The following is a 24,293-nucleotide window of genomic DNA, read 5'->3' on the forward strand; positions in this document are numbered from 1 at the left end:
CCTTAGAAATTTGTTTCATGTTCATGTCCTGCTACTAACCAAAATGTATTTTTGGAACAACCAATAGTTGAAGTACTGTACTGAATTTCAAATAAATACAAAAATGATGGGAGAGTGGTCCTGACTATACCTACATGCTGGCTAAAACAGTTGTCTGCTTGCGCTTTCCTGTCCGAACAAAGTGGAAATACCTGAATAAAACAATCCTGAATACAGTATGTTTATTCCTATAAAGGTTTGGTTTGTCATTCAAGAGGGCACAACCTCTATAGGGGAAATCTTCACTGTGATTAAACAGTCACACACTTAAGTCAATAGTCAACTACTAGTAGTTGTATATCAATCTTTACTCTTTGTATTCCTTATAATGAATTGCATTTATATGGCGCTTTTCTAAGTACTCAAACTTACTCAAAGCGCTTTACAATGGTTCATTCATTCATACAGGAGGGGGGATAATGTCAGTCGTGGATACACAACTGATTTGGACACTGACGGGCAGTGTGCACCTTGCAAAAAGGTGATTATATTCTTCCAAAGAGGAAAGTCCACATAATTAACCTAAACAACGCACTGAAAACCTTTTCCCTGAAGAACTTCTACCATGTTGGAAAATGTATACAAACATTCAAAATCTATATTTGATCATAAATAAAATTGTAAATTGAAGTCCAGCTGACTCAATAATCAGCGAGATCCCATTTTGGGGTCTGTCATTTCGCCGGACATGTTTCTACAGAGATGTTAGTACATTCATCTACTTCATCTGTCTGTGCATGCGTGACCATCTTGATCAGAGAGTCGCCTTGAAATCCCAAGACGTGATTGTGACAAAGTAATGGCACAAAGTTGTAGGTGTTGCAAATTCCGTTGACGGCCCTCAAGAAGAACAAAAACTTGTCTCCATTGTCCCCACTTTCATTTGGAAGACAGTCCTACAGAATCATAGGAAAAGAAGGATATGAAAATGAGAATATTTCAGTTTTTTGTAAATCAATTTGTAGCTTTGTTTTGATAAGTGCTTTATGAATTCATTATTATTATTATTATTATTATTACCCTTATTATTATTATTATTGTTCTATAATGTATGTAATGAATGCATTTTCGTGTTTCAGGGACAGTTGGCTATCATCACCAATATTTAAGCCCCACTCTACTAAAAGATAATAACCTTCCAAAAAAAGAAAGAAAGATGTGAATGGGTTTAGAGTTTAGACACAACAGTCTCTCTGAGCAATGCTGCACACTCACCCGGCTTTCCACTTTAACTTCACCTTGGTGATCACAGCCCACGACTTTGTATTTGTCATCTTTGGTGGTGTACAGTAGTACTACCTTCCCCCGCTCATCAACGTTTGCTCTTCTGTAGGTCTGGGTTGTGAATACACAGTCTAAAAGGGAAACAACGTTTTTTTTTCTTTGCAGAAACGAACAGTGACAACGTTTTCTCTGGCGACTAGGTGCCCCAGGGGTCTATGATACTTTATACTTCTACTCTACATATCAGAGGCAAATATTGTCATTTTTTGCTACAGTTATGTGACAGCTATAGTTACTATACTTTGCAAACATGAACTGATAAATTGTGAAAACACATTATGAAGGTATCGTGTGTCTAGTTTAATTCTGTTAGCCAATCAAACAGAGCTATGAGAAAATGACCTGAAACAGGGAACGGAAATGCCACCTTCTGGAAAAGGGAACTAACAGTCATGCACAGACTCAGAGCCTATTGGGAATGTGCGTGCAACGTTTCATATGATCTGTCCAACAGCGTTATTCAACGTTAAAATATACATTTTTAAAATGATATGAGCAACTCATACATATTTAAATATTCAGAGCAGAAACTTTGCCAAAATCTTAATTGGGTGTAGAGGACCTGGGTATTGGATAGGGTAGCACTGGCTCAATTCATGTACACAGCAGAATGCGTTTGAATCAAAATATGAATGTAGCACTGTCCAGATGCTGAAATCTTACCAGATGACCGAAGCTGACTGTTGTTTAGTTGTTCATAACATAACTTGTCTCCATCCCGTAGAACTAGAGTGTAGTTGTCCTTGTTCTTGATCCACCATTCTTTTAAACTGTCGTTCTGCATCTCTGAAGATGTAGCAGAGAACAAGACATCAGCAACTTCACACAACCACAAATGGAGGCTATATGAATAATGACGTAGTGTGTGCAAATAAATCCCATAGGGCTAATTAAATGTCATCATCATCATCATCATCATCCACTTTTCACAGAGAGTAATCCAGTGGGATTTCAAAGCAAATTCATCCCATCAGTTTCTCACAAAAACAAAAAAAAATCAAGAAATCTAATTCTGCCAAAGGGGTGGAAGCCTACTATAACATCTAGCACACGTATTTACCTTTACGTATTTCAATAGAGAATGTGCGGTGCATCGCTGCTTTAGGTTGACTTTGCTCTCGCGGAGGCGCACCAGATCTCCTGAGTCCTGACTATTATTTTTAAATAATCCGATTTTAATGAAAAATACACCTCCATGTCTCTCTTCTCTCCACTATCCCAACTACACTCAACATCCATTATCAAATTCATATTATACACACTTTTTTGTATACAAAAATGTAGCAGTAGTAGTATAATTTCCTCATTGAACAGGATCCCGCTTATTGACACAACAGAAGCCTAAAGGTCACAACAAATGTAGTGTCTATGCTCAGCAAAGCTCAATTTCCTGTTGAAACAGTTTTGCATACAACCAGACAAGTGTTGTAGTGGAGGCATAGGTATATCCAGAGGGCATACTCACTCCTAGTGTGTGCAGCCATCAGATTTAGTGTTGTCTGAAATATATATATATTTTTTTATTGATTCTGAACATTTGAAATGGTGTCATTTACCACACTGTATTGACACCAGCTGTGCGTACACTCTTCTGCCCACAGCCCCCCCCGCCCACACACACACACACACACACACACACACACACACACACACACACACACACACACACACACACACACACACAGAGCTTCCCACATGTAGTAGCATCACCTCTTCCTCAAAGTGCTGTACTCAGCTCTCACTTGAGTCTCATTTCCTCCACTTAAAAATAGCTGTGTTATTCTGTGTTGTTCAGTGTTTTGCGGGTGTTAACTTGCTGAAGATGACAAGTGCGGTTTGAGTGACAAATATGAGGCTGTTTCTGAGAATTTTACACAGGCCGCTGCTCCTTTAGGAACAACTTGTACAGTTTGTACAAATACTGTACTTAAGTACAATTTTGGGATATTTGTACTTTACTTGAGTATTTCCAATTTCCAATACTTTTACTTATTTGAAAACTTTAGTGTTAAAGGATCGCGGGTCAGAACTATATAAACTATAACTCTACCAACCACAGAAAATGACACAGCAGAAGTCGCTAGTTTCTACTGTGCTGCTGCTGGCTGCTGCTCTGAGCGGCCGTGTCACAGCACCTGAGGTGCAGAGATGTGGCGACTGGGCGCCCTGCCACGAATCCCCCCTTGTTTCATTCAGTGCCAATGAAAAAAGAAAAAAAAGCGAACTGTGCCAGCAACTTTTCAATTTTCTTATACCTTTTTCAAGTAGTCACAGAATATTTATCTCCAGTATAATCGATCCCCTGATGGGTGCTAATCACTGAGGGTTGCACTGTGTGGTTTCACAAAATGTCAACAAGGTCATTGGACCTTGTTGACATTAATTGTCTGCCTTTTGAAAATAACATAATAACATTGAAAAATACATAGTAAAAAAAAAAGTGCTCAGGAGCCGAGATACAGCCTTTTTCAGTAATAAGTTAAACAAGAAGTGAATGGAGCAGCAAATCTTCAAATGATGATATCTTGGGTTCTGAATGTTTTTTTTATTTTTTTTTATTCAAAAACACGTCAAACACGTCATTGGCACGTTGCGCCATTGCGGTAAAACATGTGAAACACATCAATGGCACTCAATGAGTTAACAACTAGGTCGCTAATCTAGCCGTTCGAAGGATTTTCTGCAAATTTCAACAATGGGACCACATACACCACAGTTCACTCTTATCTGTGTTTCAGCTGAATCAGCTGTATGTAGTTATATGGATTTCCATTTTAATAAGAAAACCAAATAAAACATCTCTGCATCAACTGTCTTATAATTCTACCCCTGTCTGACTGTTTATAGACTGAGTACCATCGAGTAGAGTGACTTTACACATGGAAGCAAACCAAACCCGTCTGTCACACTTAGATGAAGTGGTTTCCTGCACCTGTGAAATGTGTGCACTGATGGTCCATTGTGGAACCTTGGGCCGTCAACCTATACTTTATAGAGTGTGGAGCACAGTAGCTGTGCTCCAGTAAGAAGGAAGGCCTTGATAGCCACAGCGTTGATATACTGAATGTAATAGATAAGAACTTCAGAATTCTCCAGGCGCTCAACCGAACGCTTGTTTGCATGCAGACTTTGATGTGGAGCGAATTGCCTTCGTGATATATCAGGTCGTATTGTTTTAATATCATTAATTTGCTGTTCTTTTATTCACATAGTATAGAGGGAATCTCCCTTGTTTGTCAATAAAGATGCCTTGCGCATGTAAACGGTAATTTCTGTGTATGTCGTCTATAAACTGGACTTTAGGGTTTTATTGAACCAAGAGTGACAGGTCTGTCACGGCACATCAGCACACACACTCGCACACATTCCCCGTTCCCCGCTGATGTTAGGACACCAACACAGACCACGCTTAGTGATCAGTAATCAGGCTTTAGTTCAGCCAGTGTCATCTCGCTCAACCTCTGTTTAACTTTATGTCCCTGCAAGCCCATCAGAGACACCGGGAGACCCTCACTCGGGCTCTGTTCATCTCTCTCAGGTTCTGCTGACAGACCTGGACACCCAGACGGTCGACGCGAGACCCAATGACACCAGATTAGTAAGCCTACAAGCGATGGTAAAACTGCAGATGGCCTTTGATCAAGAATGGAGCGGTGACAAAACCCTGTTTTTTGTCCCCTAGTAAATAGGGCTTTTTATTATAAATAAAGGATGAAAATACAAAAGATAGGAAAGAGGGGCGAGCTGTACGCTCAGGAAAATGCAAGCACTGCTCAGATAGTTATCACAAGGTATTCCAAAAAGAAGAGAAGCCCCCGCTTTTGAGCGCAACCTCTTTTATAATGTCTGGTCAGGAGGGATGCAAATGCCTTATTTGGCATACGTGACATTCAGAGATATGTCGCAATGAGACACAAACTACTCTGTTACAATTTGCTCTATTACTTTTTAGAATACTGACTTCATGTGTCTTACACAGGTCAACATTCGATGGCTGTGGTTAAGTGCCTTCCTGCAAACTCTTTTGTTCCAGGAAGATTACGCTCAGAGTGTGTCTCTCTTACCACGCAGACTGGAAACACACTGTCACTGGGGTCACAAGTTTAACTACATGTTCCACCTGCCAGTATCACTGTTCTCTCTATTTGTCTAATGCATGAATACATATGTAGCTCTAAGCAACAAGCATACGTTTTTAGGTTTTTTCTTAACCCTCACAACCATGGAGTTTGACCCCGAACCCCGGTACTATTTCAGTAGGGGGTTCCAGAAGCGGGCCTCCCCTGACCATAGTACTGGTCAGGATAGGTTGGTTGAGAGGGCCCATCGTGAGCCTGTACCTTTTGCACAGGCTGTGGGCCGACCACCTGTGTCGGTACATGACCAGGTCATGGTGAGTCATCCGTGGTGGTGGGTTAGCAGGCTGGTCCTGGGGAGTCCCCAGGTACATCTTGTGCTTCTTCTTTCCTCTTCGCCCCGTCTGTGCTGGCCACGCTGGGGCGGGAGACCTGGCGTGCTGACGGTGTCCCCTTCTGGTGGGCGATGACCTCCGGTGCCTCTCTGGCGAGCGGCCATTTCCTGTTACAGGGCTTTCACACAGGACGTACATACAGCAACTTTGCCGCTGTGGTCTATATGTATAGTGCAGTGGTTTCATTCATTCAACCTTTATTTCTTTTCTCTGAACTACCGTAATTTTCGCACTATAAGCCGCACCTGAATATAAGCCGCAGCAGCTAAATTGAATGATTTGTACATATATAAGCCGCGGGTGTAAAATCCATAGATTTAGGAGGTCCCCTAGTGGCCGTTAGCTGTAAAAATCCATAGATAAGCCGCACCGTTATATAAGCCGCAGGGTCGAAAAATTGGAAAAAAGTCGCGGCTTATAGTCCGAAATTTACGGTACATTGAGGGCAGAGCCCTCATTTTCAATGAGGCCGAGATTGCAGAAGTCATAATACAACAGTGTAAATAATATTGAAATAAGAACAGCATGATAAAACAAGTTATGTATTGTGAAAACAAGCAAAGAACAGAGTATAAAAACAATGATAAAGACAGCTTAATTAAAACAGTGACAATTTAAAACAACAAGACTAGCGAGCAAGTTTTTAAATTGACCCAGTGAGATCATGGAATACATTTTTAAAGGGGAAACAACATTTATTTCTATATAGTAGACCAAGTTTTGCCCGCAATGTTTTGATCCCGTTCTCAATATGGAACTTGAAGGTGAATTTATCATCGATCCATATGCCCAGATGTGTATAACGTTGGACTCTTTCAAGTGGTGTACCAGATAAAGTGCACAAAAAGTTTGTAAAATCAATCGATTTTGCCCTGGTGAAAAACATGCACTTTGTTTTCTCTGCGTTTAGCGGTTATCCGGTGGGTGTCCGGTTCCCAGTGGTCCTTGAGGGGGTTCCAGGGGGGGTCTCCTGCTAAATGAATGATTGTTAGGAACCTTATGGACCCTTAAGGGTCGTTCACACCAAGCACTATAACTTTAAGGATATATTTTTAAAAATCGTTCCAAGTCAAGTGGATGGCAGAGTCCACACCACAACTATAACAAAGACAATGGTGAACGATAGTTATAGTTATCATTATAGTTATAGTGTTTGGAGTGAATGACTCTTCACGTCAGGTCTGTACCTCCAAGGGTGTACAAACACGGGTCCATTTGGCTCCATTTGTGCATCTGAGTTCCATGGCCTAATGCATATTAAACTGGGGGTGGGGAATCACTTGTATATAGTGGGTTCCAGAGCCGTAGAACACAGTGTCAGCACTGGTGACTGCACTCCTAGAACCATCTTTCTAGAACCATAGTTTTTCGTGACATATATTATGATGATACGATATCTAGAAAATGGCCCCCCACAACGCATCGCGGTGCGACATGTAGGCCTAGAGCTTGTAGATCGGTTATTTTCAGCAGCCTATTTATTGTGAAAATAAATAAAATAAAAGAACTCAAAAAACACACAGACGTACAGACAGCTTTCCTGAATGAATAGATAGATGGCACAGCTTTATTTTCACGGAGAGTGGAGTAATGGCCCTGTCATTTCTGTGGATTGGTCTCTATCTAATTTTAGCAATTTTAGGAATTGTGCGGGTTTGAATTCTACCCTGGATGTCAGAATGATCCAAAAAGAGAATTCAAATTCAGCTTCTTTATTGTCACATCACAGGTTTACAGGTGTAAAAAACAGATAAGATATGTCAGATATTCCTGATATGTGTAGAGTAAAATATATTCATAAGGTGCATGGTTTGAACAAATGGCAATGGAATGAGACAGGTAAAATAGCAGCAGATATAACAGAGATATACATAAGGTGCAGTGATAGGAAAGCAACTTTCTATTAGCATTCTGTTTTTGCTCAGAAATTACCTCAAATACATGTTTTTGTTCATAATGCATTGAAATGAAAACAGGAACCAATTTTTGCATGTATAAATTCCATTTTGAATGAAAGTATTGAACGTACAGCTTTGATAAAAACAATATTTTGACACAGGGAGTTCAATCAAAGAATTGCTCAGCTGTAACAGATAAACTCTACTCTCTGCATGACAACACCTCCTTGGTACGTTGTCAATCTAATGTGCCTTAGAAAATGGTCTTAAAATCTATTGCTGGCATGTTTCATGTTCATGTCCTGCTATAACCAAAATGTCTTTGTGGAACAACCAAGTGTTGAAGTAAAAGTAGTGCTGAATTTCAAATAAATACAAAAATGATGGGAGAGTGGTCCTAACTACCTACTAGTTGTCTGCCTGCACTTTCCTGTCCGAACAAAGTGGAAATACCTGAAGAAAACAACCCTAATACAGTACGTTATTCCTATAAAGGTTTGGTTTGTCATTCAAGAGGGCACAGCCTCTGCAGGGGAAATCTTCACTGTGATTAAACAGTCACACACTTAAGTCAATAGTCAACTACAAGTAGTTGTATCAATCTTTTTTTTTCTTCTCTACAGACATGTTAGTACGTTCATCTACTTCATCTGTCTGTGCATGCGTGACCATTTTGATCGGAGAGTCGCCATGATCATCATGATCAGATCCCAAGACGTGATCGTGACAAAGTAATGGCACAAAGTTGTAGGTGTTGCAAATTCCCTTGACGGCCCTCAAGAAGAACAAAAACGTGTCTCCATTATCCCCACTTTCATTTGGAAGACAGTCCTACAGAATCATAAGAAAAGAAGGAAGATAGAAACCTATAAATATGAGAATATTTCAGTTTTTTGTAAAGCAATTTGTAACTTTGTTTGGATAAGTGCTTTATGAATGTATTATTATTATTATTATTATTATTATTTTATAATGTCTATGTGTTTCAGGGACAGTTTGCTATCATCACCGACACCAATATTTAAGCCTCACTTTACTAAAAGATAATAACCTTCCAAAAAAAGAAAGAAAGATGTGAATGGGTTTAGAGTTTAGACAGTCTCTCTGAGCAGTGCTGAGCAATGCTGCACACTCACCCGGCTTTCCACTTTAACTTCACCTTGGTGATCACAGCCCACGACTTTGTATTTGCCATCTTTGATGGTGTAGAGTATTACTACCCTCCCCTTCTCATCATGTTTTGTTCTTCTGTAGGTCTGGATTCTGAATGCACAGTCTAAAAAAACAAAAGAGAAACAGCGTTTTTTGTTCTTTGCAGAAACGTACAGTGCCAACGTTTTCTCTGGCGACCAGGTACCCCAGTGGTCTATGATACTTTATACTTCTACTAACTCTACTACATATCGCCGATATCGGAGGCAAATATTGTCATTTTTCACTACAGTTATGTGACAGCTATAGTTACTATACTTTGAAAACATGAACTGATACATTGGGAAAACACATTATGAAGATGTCGTGTGTCCAGTTAAATTCTGACACATTTTTGTCAGTATGGTCTGTTCTGGACTGAATAGACTGTTTGTTGTTTTAGAGCCCCCTGCTGGCAGTTACATTTTAAAATCAGTACTGACTTAATTTCCTGTCTAGACAGTATGTTGTTCTCAGACCAGGAATAGAATCCATGGCTTCAATGTGCCTCTAACTAAATGTGTCAGTGTGAATTGTTCATCTGTCTCCATCCTCTTCACATGCTTATTAAGACGCAATGTCTGTGAGTATACTTGTTTATGAGACTTATGTTGTTGATTAGAGCACCTTATTTGTGAACTATTGCAGAATGTTGTATCATTATTGTCTATGATGCTACTGTGAATATGCTAACATTGATAGCTATGTCAATTCATTCATTGTAGCCTACTTACCTCATACAATACTTAACTTTATTGATTTTGAGCCTATGAAAAGAGAACTACTGAATGTTATTACAGTATCCTGTGTTGAGAATACTATGGTTACTTCTGTTATGTACAGTATATACCTACCTCATTGGTGCAAAGAGCACACATTACAGCACATTCAGTACCCACCTGCTAATCACCTGCTGTATGTAATACTTTGTCCTATGCAAATTGATCATTTGTACTTTAATTCTGAAACATATTGTATTGTTTATGCTTTGTTTCAGTTTCACACTTGTTACTGGTTCAGTAAAGCTTCAAAAACAAGTCCTGGCTTCTACTTGAATTATTGAACTGAGTGTTTAACTCACTGGGTAACCCATCGCTGGTGAGACCAGTACATGGTCAATTCCTGTACACAGCAGAAGGCGTTTGAATCAAAATATGAATGTAGCACTGTCCAGGTGCTGAAATCTTACCAGATGACGAAAGCTGACTTTTGTTTAGTTGTTCATAACATAACTTGTCTCCATCCCGTAGAACTAGAGTGTAGTTGTCCATGTTCTTGATCCACCATTTTTTAAAACTGTCATTCTGTATCTCTGAAGATGTAGCAGAGAACAAGACATCAGCAACTTCACACAACCACAAATAATGTAGGCTCTATGAATAATGATGTAGTGTGTGCAGATAAATCCCATAGGGCTAATGAAAATGTCGTCATCATCATCATCCACTTTTCACAGAGAGTAATCCAGTGGGATTTCAAAGCAAATTCATCACATTAGTTTCTCACAAAAAAAAAGAAAATCAAGAAATCGAATTGTGCCAAAGGGGTGGTAGCCTATAACATCTAGCACACGTATTTACCTTGAATACAGAATGTGTCCATCGCTGCTGTAGGTTGACTTTGCTCTCGTGGAGGCGCACCAGTTCAGATCTCCTGAGTCCTGACTGTTATTTTTAAATAAGCAGATTTGAATGACAAATACACCGTCTCTCTGCTCTCCACTATCCCACCTACACTCAACATGACACGACAGAAGCCTAAAGGTCACACACAAATGTATTGTCTGCTATGCTCAGGAAAGTCCAATTTCCTGAGCCCCCCCCTCCCCCCGCCCACACACAGCTCTCGAGATGAAGATGACAAGTGCGGTTTTGAGTCCCTAATATGAGGCTCTTTCTGAGAATTGTACACAGGGGCTGTCCCTTTTCCTTTAGCATTCCTTTAGCAAATATTGTACTTTTATTCCACTAGAATTATTTGAAAACTTTAGTTACTAGTTACTTTGTAGATTTTGATTATTATTACAAAAAATACATTACCCACTTCAGCTCTATATACATTTCGGCCATTTGAAAATAGACGATCTACAAGCTCACATTGCGTCGCAGTAGGTCTGCTATTTTCAAATACATTATGCATTTGAAAACTTATGAAATGGGACATTCTGCATAATGAGTACTTTCGACTTTTGGTACTTTGAGTACATTTTGATACTAATACTTTTGTACTTTTACTCAAGTACATTTTTAATTCCGGACTTTTACTTTCGCAGTATTGATACTTTTACTTAAGTAAAACATTTGAGTACTTTTTCCACCACTGCTTTATTCATCCCTGAGGGGAAATGAAGGTGTTACAGCAGCTCTCATACTCAGAAACAGACTTTATGGTGGGCAGTGTGGACCTAGCCTGGTAAACCCCCCTCCCTCCGGAAATCTCATTTGCATAAATACATTACAAATTAGATTTCCGGAGGGAGGGTTACCAGGCCAGTGTGGACCACTGTGACAATGTATAGACCAGATAATGCTAGCTATCCCACCAGTTAATCACTGCCCAAAACTTCACAGCAAGGGTGTTGATCTGGGAGCTTTTACTGAGAACTTTGGGAAACTTTAAGCACAATACAACCATTTTTAGAGTTACTGTGTAGGCTAGGCCAGGGTTTCTCAAAGTGGGTCTTAAGTCCAGGGGTGCTCAGAATACGTACTACTACAGTATATTAGGCCTGTCCCCGACTAAGGATTTGTTTAGTCGACTCTAATTGGTGACTAATTGCCAATAGTCGACTGGCAGTCGACTAATAAAAAAATAATAATAATAATAATAAAAAATAAAAAAATAAATCTTTTTTTTTTTGGGCCAAAATACATTTTATTTCAAAGGGCCAAGTCTACACATAGTGCAGCGGATAAAAGCAATATTTTGGGAGAATCGTTCACTTGGTGATACAAGCGTGAAACTTGGTACAGATCATCTTTAGAGGTCATTTATCGTTTTTTTTAATCGAGCCACTTGAAAATCCAAGATGGCGGCCATTTTTCAAGATGGCCGACATCTTAGTGGGCAGTTAAGTGATATGATGGTTTATTTGGTGATACAAGCATGAAAATTGGCATGAGCAGTCTCTGTGGGTCACTTGACAATAGGCCACCCACAGCTACTTGAAATTTCAAGATGGCGGCCATTTTTCAAGATGGCCAACACTTTAGTGGAGCAATTAAGTTATATAATGGTTTATTTGGTGATACAAGCATGAACATTGGCATGAGCAGTCTCTGTGGGTCACTTGACAATAGGCCACCCACAGCTACTTGAAATTTCAAGATGGCGGCCATTTTTCAAGATGGCCAACACTTTAGTGGAGCAATTAAGTTATATAATGGTTTATTTGGTGATACAAGCATTAAATTTGGCATGAGCAGTCTCTAAGGGTTGCTTGACAAGAAAACACTCCCAGCCACTTTAAATTTCTATTTTCAAGATGGCCGCCCCCTGGATCCTCAAAAGATACATTTTCTCATAGAAATGTATGTTTTTTTTTCATTAAGGACGATTATACGATTATTATTATTATGCTAAAGAACAACTTTTAACACATCACAATATAGTTGTGTTGATTTGTTGATCATAGATAGATTAGATAAGAGTGAATATCTGCACTACCAGGGCACACTGGTGATATATCACTGCTGTTAAACTCAGAGTGGGGTTCAATGTCAGCTAATTGAAAGTTGGTATCCCAAATGCTGTCTAATTTACCCCAAAACAGTTAGATAGCCGCACCTGAATTGACAGGTTGTGCCAGCACGGGAGAGCCGAGCCAAGGTTAATGGGGTTTTAGTTAACCGGATGGTGTACAGATCGCTCAGGATTTAAATGGCATTGGATGAACGATCGAACTAAGTGTAGGGTTAAGGCACGAACTTAGTTGTATCCCATACATCAAAGTGCTTGGTAAAAGGTGGTAAAAGGATAAACCCTCGGCCTCTGCCTATGCTGCAGACATGGCAGAAGCCATCATAACAGTTGTGAAAACTAACTGGGACAGATGTTTAATTTGTCAGCAGGTCACCAAGGAAAAACTCATTCAGCCGAGTTTATTCAACAGAGAGCACGATCGTACTGGTTATGATACCATTGCAAGAAATGTTCCATTATTTCATAAGATCAATGCTCTGCCTATCTTACTTAGTCCAACCCGACTAGATGAAGGTGATGGCATAGAAAGCACATCGACAAGAAACAGAGCAAAATATAATTCAAGCTGTAAACTTAGGTTCAACAACACAGAGCTGGAAAGGGCCCAAAAGAGAGCATCTACATCTGCTGAAGACACTGAAGATACCAAAGATATCCATGTCAAGAGGCCAAGAAGATCTAATGTATGACCGGTCCAGCGATGTCACAACTGTGAACGAGGCCAGGCTTGATCTCTTTGCCAGAAAGCAAAGACAATATGACTTGATCCCACCAACTCAAGCAGCACTCAAAGAGCATGCCAAACATGCTTCTTATGAGGCTGGATACGTGTGGGGACAGGCATTGAAGCGACATCCACAAATGCCGAGCCCATCTGACTGGGGATGGGTGGAACAGGACGAGAAGTGGAAAGTCTTCTGGACTCCACTTCCACCTATTGCGGAGAGTTGTTGGGAGTTGACCAAATGTGGGTGCTCCAAGGCATGTACTGGAAGGTGTAACTGCTTCAGATATGGACTCAGTTTCACATGCCTATGTAGTTGCCCCTGCTAGAACCTATTTGCATGTTTATTTTGCCAGAGTTATTCCCTGTTGTCCTCTGTGTTTTCAAGTGGAGGCCTATGGCTCGGCTTCCCCTCGTCACATCGACGCATCATGTTTTACTTTTTATCTAGTCTATTACTGTGTAATTTTCAGTTGTTACTTTGTAACATTGCTTCCACTGCCTTCCACTGCCATATCTAACAGTGAAGCACATTTTCAGTTTAGTTCCTTAGTATCGTTTGTCATGGTTCCGTGGCTATTGCCATTCAGTATTAGCCATTACTCATAATTTTGGAGCACTGTCCGTTCAGCACCACAACTGTGCTAATTTATTCATCTTATTTTTTGTTTCCCCACCCCTTAGTATTTATTTAACACATGTAATGGCTGTTAGTTTAAAAAAAACTATATATATATATATATATATATATATATATATATATATATATATATATATATATATATATATATATATATATATATATATATCCTCCCTTGTGACTGTTACCTTGTCGTGGTAAGGGAGCTTGTTTAGGCCTACCTCAGTGAACCCTGAGAGCTATGCCGGTGGGAGGCAACTCCTGACAGGTCTTACCAAACTGGACAGGTCGTGGGCGAGGAGTCAGACAAAACACAGTCAAACAACCTCTCTTGACAGAGCTTTTTGAGGAACCCAATACATTTCTATGAGAAAAGGTATCATTTAAAGATTGACATCTTGAAATTTCAAGTGGCTGTGGGCGGTTTCTTGTCAAATGACCTTTTGAGACGGCTCATGGCAATTTTCATGCTTGTATCACCAACTAAATTATTTCTTAAGCTTAACTAGTCCACTAAGGTGGTGGCCATCTTGAAAAATGGCCGCCATCTTGACATTTCAAGTAGCTGTGGGTGGCTTATTGTCAAGTGACCCACAGAGACTGCTCATGCCAATTTTCATGCTTGTATCACCAAATGAACCATTATATAACTTAAATGCTCCACTAAAGTGTTGGCCATCTTGAAAAATGGCCGCCATCTTGAAATTTCAAGTAGCTGTGGGTGGCCTATTGTCAAGTGACCCACAGAGACTGCTCATGCCAATTTTCATGCTTGTATCACCAAATAAACCATCATATCACTTAACTGCCCACTAAGGTATCGGCCATCTTGAAAAATGGCCGCCATCTTGGATTTTTGAGTGGCTCGATTAAAAAAGTCAAAGAGTTGACCTAAAGGAATGTTCATGCCAATTTTCACGCTTGTATCACAAAGTGAACGATTGTTCCTACTATCTGCTCTACTAACAGTATGTTTTGTCTCCAGCAGAGTTTCTAGTGTCTCTATCTCTCTCTGGAAGAGGTTGCACATGAACTCTGCAGCCGCACTGAGGCGCTCCAACACAAACAATACCAATACAAAGACGAGGAATAAGAAGAATAAAGTGGAAGTTACGTGTGGTTGCAGGTGTAGACTTGGCCAAAAAACTATTTAAAACATTTTTGGCCCTTAAAAAAAAAAAATATATATATATATATATTTTTTTTTCCGACTAGAGTCGACTAAGAGACACTTAGTCGACTAAGAGACACTTAGTCGACTCGGACCCCCCGCGACTAACCAGTCGACTAGTCGACTTAGTCGAGGTCAGGCCTACAGTATATAAAATGTGGAATTTACCAATATCACTTCAGTTTAACCACTTAAAGGGATATTTCACTTTCAAAAAAACTTTTGGCCATTTTATCGTCTACTCAGGCCGTTGTGAACCCCCCAGACAGTTTTTAAGTTGCACGATTCAGTATATAGATATTTGATATTCATTTAATCAGACCCTTCCTATACAAACCCATTGTAACTTCAAACTCCATTTTAACCATGTTAGATTCATCAAAAACACCCGTCCCTGGTTCTGGTGACTCATACCGCCCCCCTAATACGCGAGGGGGCCGTGTTTTTTCAATTACTTTTTTCACTTTTTTTTTTTTTTTTTTTTTAAATGAAAAAAATAAAATACAATAAAAACATAAAATAAAATAATTGAAAAACATGATCGGAAAAACACGGCCCCCTCACGCATTAGGAGGGCAGGGTGAGTCACCAGAACCAAGGACAGGTGTTTTTGATGAATCTAACATGGTTAAAATGAAGTTTGAAGTTACAATAGGTTTGTATAGGAAGGGGGCGTGTCTGTTAAAATGAATATCAAATATCTAAATACTGAATCAAGCAACTTAAAACTGTCTGGGGGGCTCACAAAGGCCTGAGTAGACGATAAAATGACCAAACGTTTTTTTGAAAGTGAAATATCCCTTTAAGCCCTCTATTCTTAGTAAAATGGACCTGAGTTGCACTGTAATTGGTGTGTTCTTTTTCAATCTACACTAAATCCCTTGTGGACGATCTACAAGCTCAGAAGGCGTCACGTTGTGATGTGTTCTGAGCTTGTAGATTGGCTTTTTTTGGCGGATGTTCCCTAATAGGGATGCTGGGATTCAAGTGGTTAAAGTATGAAGTTATTTTCAATCTGTTCTAATGGAAAACAGATATTCTCTCAAGTTTTCCTCGTGACATACTGTATATTAGGGGGAAAGATTTACATATTTAAGTACGTGGCATAATACATACGGTTCTAATAATGTACACTTCGTTCAGGGGTGCTGTGGATAAAAAAAAGTCATTTACAGGGGTGCCCTGAGTCAAAAAAAGTTTCCACTGGGTTGGGCTACTAATACACATGACAGTACAGTCCAAGAGCAGTACAGACAGTACAAGAGCTAGGCTAGCACAACAGACAGTACAAGAGCTAGGCTAGCACAAAAGAACAGTGCAAATACAAAACAACACAAAATAATTTGCCATTACGCGTAATCAAACGTTCTCCATTCTCACAGAATAGCTTACAGGAAAATGAACAACAGCATGTAGACTGAGGAGCTGATGACTGACTGGCGTCACTGAGTCAACGCACTGGGTAGGCCTACCCCTTTATGTCAATGCTGAATGAAAACACATTTCCTGTTACAGGGCTTTCACACAGGACGTGCATACTATACTGGCAGCCGCAGCAACTTTGCTGCTGTGGTCTTCGTGTATAGTGCAGTGGGTTCATTCATTCAACCTTTATTTATTTTCTAGGAACTACATTGAGGGAGGCCAAGATTACAGAAGTCATAATACAACAGTGTAATATTGAAATAAGAACAGCAGGATAAAACAAGTTATGTATTGTGAAAACAAGCAAAGAACAGAGTATAAAAACAATAATAAAGACAGCTTAATTAATAACGGTGACAATTTAAAAGTGAGATTCCAAGTGAGATCATGGAATCCATTTTTAAAGTGCATTGTAATTCATTCCAGGTAAAGGGGGAGCTAAAGCCGAAGGCTGTTTTGCCTAGCTCGTTGTTGGCCTTGGGGAACAAAAATGGGATGTATTCCTGAGAACGTATTTGATGGGTGGAAGTATTTGGTTTTAACAGTGATTTAACAGAACTTTATGAATGTAAATGTACCAATGATGGTCTCATCATTGGTACAATGGTGGGTATTATATGGGTCACCTGTGATGAACCTTAGAGCATAGTGGTAGATGGCGCATCTAGGTCATCTTCTCAGATCATTTTCTCAATATGGAACTTGAAGGTGAATTTATCATCGATCCATATATGTATAACGTTGGACTCTTTCAAGTGGTGTACCAGATAAAGTGCACATTTTTAAGTTTGTAAAATCAATCGATTTTGCCCTGGTGAAAAACATGCACTTTATTTTCTCTGCGTTTAGCGGTTATCCGGTGGGTGTCCGGTTCCCAGTGGTCCTTGAGGGGGTTCCAGGGGGGGTCTCCTGCTAAATGAATGATTGTTAGGAACCTTATGGACCCTTAAGTGTTGTTCACCCCAAGCACTATAACTATAAGGATATAGTTTTTAAAATCGTTCCAAGTCAAGTGGATGGCAGAGTCCACACCACAACTATAACAAAAACAATGGTGAACGATAGTTATAGTTATAGTGTTTGGAGTGAATGACTCTTCACGTCAGGTCTGTACCTCCAAGGGTGTACAAATACGGGTCCATTTGGCTCCATTTGTGCATCTGAGTTCCATGGCCTAATGCATATTAAACTGGGGGTGGGGAATCACTTGTATATAGTGGGTTCCAGAGCCGTAGACCACAGTGTCAGCACTAGTGACTGCACTCCTAGAACCATCTTTCTAGAACCATAGTTTTTCGTGACATATATTATGATGATACGATATCTAGAAAATGCCCCCCCCCCCCACAACGCATCGCGGTGCAACATGTAGGCCTAGAGCTTGTAGATCGGTTATCTTCAGCAGCCTATTTATTATGAAAATAAATAAAATAAAAAAACTCAAAAAACACACAGACGTACAGACAGCTTTCCTGAATGAATAGATAGATGGCACAGCTTTATTTTCGCTCTGCAGAGTGGAGTATTGGCCCTGTCATTTCTGTGGATTGGTCTATTGTCTAATTTTAGCAATTTTAGGAATTGTGCGGGTTTAAATTCTACCCTGGATGACATAATGACTAAAAAAGAGAATCAACTTCTTCCAATTCAACTTCTTTATTGTCACATCACAGGTTTACAGGTGTAAAAAAACAGATCAGATGTGTCAGATATTCCTGATATGCGTAGAGTAAAATACATACATAAGGTGCATTGTTAGAACAAATGGCAATGGAATGAGACAGGTAAAATAGCAGCAGATATAACAGAGATATACATAAGGTGCAGCGATAGGAGAGCAACCTTCTATTAGCATTTTGTTTTTGCTCAGAAATGACCTCAAATACATGTTTTTGTTCATAATGCATTGAAGTGAAAAGAGGAACCAATTTTTGCATGTATAAATTCCATTTTAAATGAAAGTATTGAACGTACAGCTTTGATAAAAAAATATATTTTGACACAGGGAGTTTTGCTGTTCAATCAAAGAATTGCTCAGCTGTAACAGATAAACTCTACTGTCTGCATGACAACACCTCCTTGGTACGTTGTCAATCTAATGTGCCTTAGAAAATGGTCTTAAAATCTATTGCTGGCATGTTTCATGTTCATGTCCTGCTATAACCAAAATGTCTTTGTGGAACAACCAAGTGTTGAAGTAAAAGTAGTGCTGAATTTCAAATAAATACAAAAATGATGGGAGAGTGGTCCTAACTACCTACTAGTTGTCTGCCTGCACTTTCCTGTCCGTACAAAGTGGAAATACATGAAGAAAACAATCCTGGAATACAGTATGTTTATTCCTATAAAGGTTTGGTTTGTCATTCAAGAGGGCACAGCCTCTGCAGGGGAAATCGTCACTGTGATTAAACAGTCACACAATTAAGTCAATAGTCAACTAGTAGTTGTATCAATCTTTATGTATTTTTGCATTCCTTAATGTCAGTCCACATACCCAAACAACACACTGAAAACCTTTTCCCTGAAGAAATTCTACCATGTTGAAAAAAGTGGTGAAAATGTATACAAAAATTCAAAATCTATATTTGATCTTAAATAAAATTGTAAATTGAAGTCCTGCTGAACCTGGTGATCATGCTATCAGTTCAACGTGTGGGTTCTACAGACATGAGACTACGTTCATCTACTTCAACTTTCTGTGGACGCATGACCAGTTTGATAGGAGAGTCGTCATCATCGTCATGATCAAATCCCAAGATGTGGGAGCAATAAAGAAGAGGGACAAAACAATACAAGGTCGTGTTGACTTTCCTGAAGAAGAACAAAAACTTGTCTCCATCATCCCCACATTCCTTTGGAAAAATGTCCTACAGAATCATAGGGAAAGAAGGAAGATAGAAACTCATAAATATGAGAATATTTCAGTTTTCTGTAAAGCAATTTGTAATTTTGTTTTGACAAGTGCTTTTTAAATTTATTATTATTATTATTATTATTATTATTATTATTATTATTATTATTATTATTATTATTATTTTATAATGTCTATTTAATTAAAGCATTTTTGTTGCCAAGACGACGATGACAATAGGATAATCGTCCCGATTAAGGACGTAACGCCAGTATGACGTCGCCCTAAGATCATACAACACCATGTCCCACCCATAAGTACAGAGGAACGCGGGAGCGGACGCAGACCAGCTGTAGGATAAGAACCTGAAGAGTATCTGAGGACTTGAGATAGAGCTATAACTAGAAAGGGACCGACCGACCGACCGACCGACCGACCGACCGACCGTCCGACCGTCCGACCGACCGACCGACCGACCCACCGACCGACCGTCCGTCCGTCCGTCCGTCCGTCCGACCATCCGTCCGTCCGTCCGTCCGTCCGACCCTATACTTATCTCTCATAATATCTCATAGTTCGCTGAGCCGCCCGTCTCAGCCCCAAACAGCCTCAAACAGCCTCAAACAGCCAGTACAGCCATACTGCTTGCGACAGTCACAGGAGCCAGCAGCACCTAAAGATACAGTCCTTAATACCCCATTGGAGACGTAACAACCTCTCTGTTACAATTTTCGTGTTTCAGGGGCAGTTTGCTACCATCACCGACCCCAATATTTAGCCCCACTCTACTAAAAGATAATAACCTTCCAAATAAAAGAAAGAGTGAATGGGTGAATGGGTGCTGAGCAGTGCTGCACACCCACCAGGCTTTCCACTTTAACTCCACCTTGCTTATCACAGCACACGACTTTGTATTTGTCATCTTTGGTGGTGTAGAGTCTTATTACCCTCCCCTGCTCCTTATCACCTTTTGTTCTTTTGTAGGTCTGGATTCTGAATTCACAGTCTGAAAAAACAAAACAACAAAAGGGAAACAAAAAAAAAAATCATTTTTTTTACAGCACACCTTTGATAGATAGATTTGTATCTCAGTCATTTACAGTGTTGCAAACGATATGATATATACTTGACCAGGGTCCCCCAGGCAACCCAATCGCCAGAGAAGAAATATTACCATTGTGCTATGTTTGTGCAAACCACTGACACATTGCATCTTAACGTTGTCATGGCCACGGATTAGGGATAGGTTTAGGGTTAGTTATGTACTTTGAAGGTACATAATAACGACACATTATGAAGGTGTCGTGTGTGTCCAGTTCAATTCTGTTGCTGAGCCAATCAAACAAAGCTATGAGAGAGTGACCCGGGACAGGAAACGGAAATGCCACCATCTGGAAAAGGGAACTAAAGGCAGCTCTCCACCGCACCGATTTTGGGCCGACTCGGCGTCGGAAAGCGCTGGAAAGCATCTGCTGCCGACAAATTGTTGTCGGATAGCGTCGTTCCGTCGGTTTGGACCTCTATCGACCCGACTCAGAGAAACCAAGCATGTTCAGTCTTTGGGCTGACTGGTAGAGCCGTGGGGTAGTGAAAAGGGGGGAGAGAGGGATGTAAAGGTTTGGTCCGAGCCGGCTTCGGTGTTGCCGGTTTCTGTGAGTGAAACAAGCGACCAGGTCTATGAAAACAAGCCCAAAAGCAGCGACCGGTTTCACCACTTGAGCCCTATTATATCAGCTATTTTAAAAAAGAATCTTGAAAGCAAGCCCAAATAAGCAAATACACTTCAGGAACAAGCCCAAACAAAAGCAACCAACAACTATGAATATTTACAGGCGACTTTACAGGAAAACAAGGCCAAGTCGCTTATAATAAGCAGATCTGGCAACACTAACAGGCCAGCCTGCCAATGTTAATGCATTTGCACAAAAATGTGCGCTGCGGCCGACAGTTTACTGAACTAAATGCCAACTTTTGCCAACAGACTACCAGTCTGTTGCAGTCTGTTGTAGTCTGAAGTAGTCTGAAATAGTCTGTTTGGTGGAGAGTTACCTTAACTCATTCCCTGCCTAGAACGACTAAAACGACTTCTGTCCTTTAACCCCCTCTGCCAAGAACGACTAAAACGACTTTTAATTTTTTCAAAAAAAATTAAAATCTTTTTTTTTCTTTTTTTTTTTCTTATTTTTTTCTTTCTTTTTTAACCCAAAGACCAAGGAGATATGATTTTTTGAAGATCTAGACTCCCATCCACTTCCTTGTTAACTTAAAACTTAAACATTTTGTAAGTATTTTTTTTTTTCAATGAAAAATCTCTGGCAGTGGGCAAACGCAAAAAAAAAAAAGTTCTGGCAGTGAATGAGTTAACAGTCATGCACAGACTCAGAGCCTATTGGGAATGTGTGTACAAAGTTTCATATGATCGGTCCAACAGCGTTATTTGGCGTTAAATTATACATTTTCTAAAGAATATGAGCAACACATAAATATTTGAATAAACATTCATAAAAAAACGGAAGACTCATTTTAATCAGTATGGTCAATTCCTGTACACAGCAGAAACAACATTTGAATGTAGCACTGTCCAGGTGCTGGAATCTTACCAGATGTCAGCTGACCTTTGGATTGTAGTTCATAACGTAACTGGTCTCCCCGTAGAACTAGAACGTAGTGTTTATTGTTCTTGATCCACCGTGCAAGAGGGGGTTGATTTGATTTTAAATGACAGTCGCTCTGTATCTCTGAAGATGTATCTGAGAACAAGACATCAGCAACTTCACACAACCACAAATAATGTAGGCTATATGAATAATGACGTAGTGTGTGCAAAGAAAGCACATAGCCGTAATGAAAATGTTATTACCTTCGTCGTCATCATCCGCTTTTCACAGAGAGTAATTCAGTGGGGTTGCAAAGCAAATTCATTTCAATTAGTTTCTCACAAAAAAACTAAGAAAATCAAGAAATCAGGGATGGTTGCCTATAACATCTAGCACACGTATTTACCTTCAATAAAGAATGTGGAGTCACAGTCCATTGCTGCTGTAGGTTGCCTTTGCTCTCGCAGAGGTGCAGCAGGTCAGGTCTCCTGCATTATTTTTAAATAAGCAGATTTGAATGACAAACACACCTCCATGTCTCTCTTCTCTCCACTATCCCACCTGCACCCAACGTCCATTATCAAATTCATATTTTACACACAGATTTTTCACAAATGTAGCAGTAGTAGTATAATTTACATATTGAACAGGATCCCGCTTATTGACAAGACTAAAGGTCACAACAAATGTATTGTCTGCTATGCTCAGGCAAGCTCAATTTGTTGAAACAGTTTTGCATACAACCAGACAGTGTTGTAGTGGAGGGTATACACATAGGTATACCCTGGGCATTGGTTATACCGGTACTCATTCCTAGTGTGTGCAGCCATCAGATTTAGTGTTGTCGGAATTTTTTTTTTTTAATTGATTCTGAATACTTGAAATGGTGTCCTTTACCACAATGTATTGACACCAGCCGTGTCAATACAGTGTGGTACAGCCCACAGCCCACAGCCCCCCCCCACACACACACACACACACACAGAGCTTCCCACATGTAGTAGCCTCACCTCTTGCTCAAAGTGCTGTACTCAGCTCTCACTTGAGTCTCATTTCCTCCACTTTAAAATAGCTGTCACTGACTGTGTTATTCAGTGTTTTGCGGGTGTTAACTTGCTTTTTTTTTTTTTTTTTTTTACAAATATGAGGCTGTTTCTGAGAATTTTACACAGGGCGCTGTTCCTTTATTATTATAGGTACTTTATTCCAATGGTGGGAAGTAACTAAGTACCTTTACGTAAGTACTGACTTTTTGTTTTACTTCACATGAGTATTTCGGATTTTCCATACTTTTACTTTTACTCCACTACATCTCAGAGGCAAATACTGTACTTTTTGTCCAATACAATTATTTGAAAACTTTAGTTACTTTGTAGATTTTGATTATTATTACAAAACATCTATATACATTTCGGCCATTTGAAAATAGACGATCTACAAGCTCACAGTTTGTCGCGATGCAACGCATTGTGTGCTTATAGATATGCTATTTTCAAATACATTATACATTATACGTTTGAAAACTTGTGAAATGGGACATTCTGCATAATGAGTACTTTCTTCTTTTGGTACTTTAAGTGCATTTTGATACTAATACCTTTGTACTTTTATTCAAGTACATTTTGGAATTACGGACTTTTATTTGTAACAGAGTACTTCTACATTGCAGTATTGATACTTTTACTTAAGTAAAGAATCAGAGTACTTTTTCCACCACTGCTTTATTCATCCCTGAGGGGAAATGAAGGTGTTACAGCAGCTCTCATACTCAGAAACAGACTTTATAGTGGGCAGTGTGGACCACTATACCTTTATTATTATTAGGCCTACTATTACCTTTTGTATAGACCAGATGATGCTAGCTATCCCACCAGTTAATCACTCCCCAAAACTTCACGGCAAGGGTGTTGATTCTTGTTTTTTTTACTGAGAACTTTGGGAAACTACACTAAATCCCTCAACTGCCTAAATGAAGTCAAAACCTGGATGGCCATAAACATTCTAAACATCAATGATAAGTAAACTGAAATAATATTTTTTGACCATGATACTGTCCCAACCACCAACATCCTCAGTACCCTCAACTCCGACATCTGCTCATCGATCAAAAATCTTGGTGTTACCCTCAACAGCAATTTCACATTAAACCAACACATTAGCTCTGTCGTCAAAAGCAGTTTCTTCCAATTAAGACTCCTAGCCAAGGTAAAAGCCTACCTTCCCCCCTAAACAACTGGAATGGCTGTCCATGCCTTCATATCTTGGCTTGATTATTGTAACTACGTATATAGGTTTTATTG

General features: G+C 39.6%; 1 protein-coding gene and 1 long non-coding RNA gene across 2 annotated transcripts in view; one reads left to right on the forward strand and one right to left on the reverse strand.

Annotated features, from left to right (window-relative positions):
* Positions 1 to 22,385, reverse strand: part of LOC308084438 (uncharacterized protein) — a 44,908-nt gene extending 22,523 nt beyond the window's left edge. The window contains exons 1-3 of the transcript XR_013933087.1: positions 22,257 to 22,385; positions 21,997 to 22,146; positions 19,993 to 20,402 (exon numbers count right to left, since the gene is read on the reverse strand). The gene's annotated coding sequence lies outside the window, so the exon portion shown is untranslated. Of the gene's footprint in view, positions 20,403 to 21,996; positions 22,147 to 22,256 lie in introns of the transcript that reaches the window.
* The window catches only part of LOC308083385, a 112,863-nt gene that overhangs the window by 83,992 nt on the left and 4,578 nt on the right, over positions 1 to 24,293 (forward strand). The gene's annotated exons all lie outside the window — the stretch shown is intronic.

The sequence above is a fragment of the Gymnoscopelus braueri genome, assembly GCF_963280865.1.
Source record: "Gymnoscopelus braueri genome assembly, chromosome: 4".
Taxonomy (NCBI): Eukaryota; Metazoa; Chordata; class Actinopteri; order Myctophiformes; family Myctophidae; genus Gymnoscopelus; species Gymnoscopelus braueri.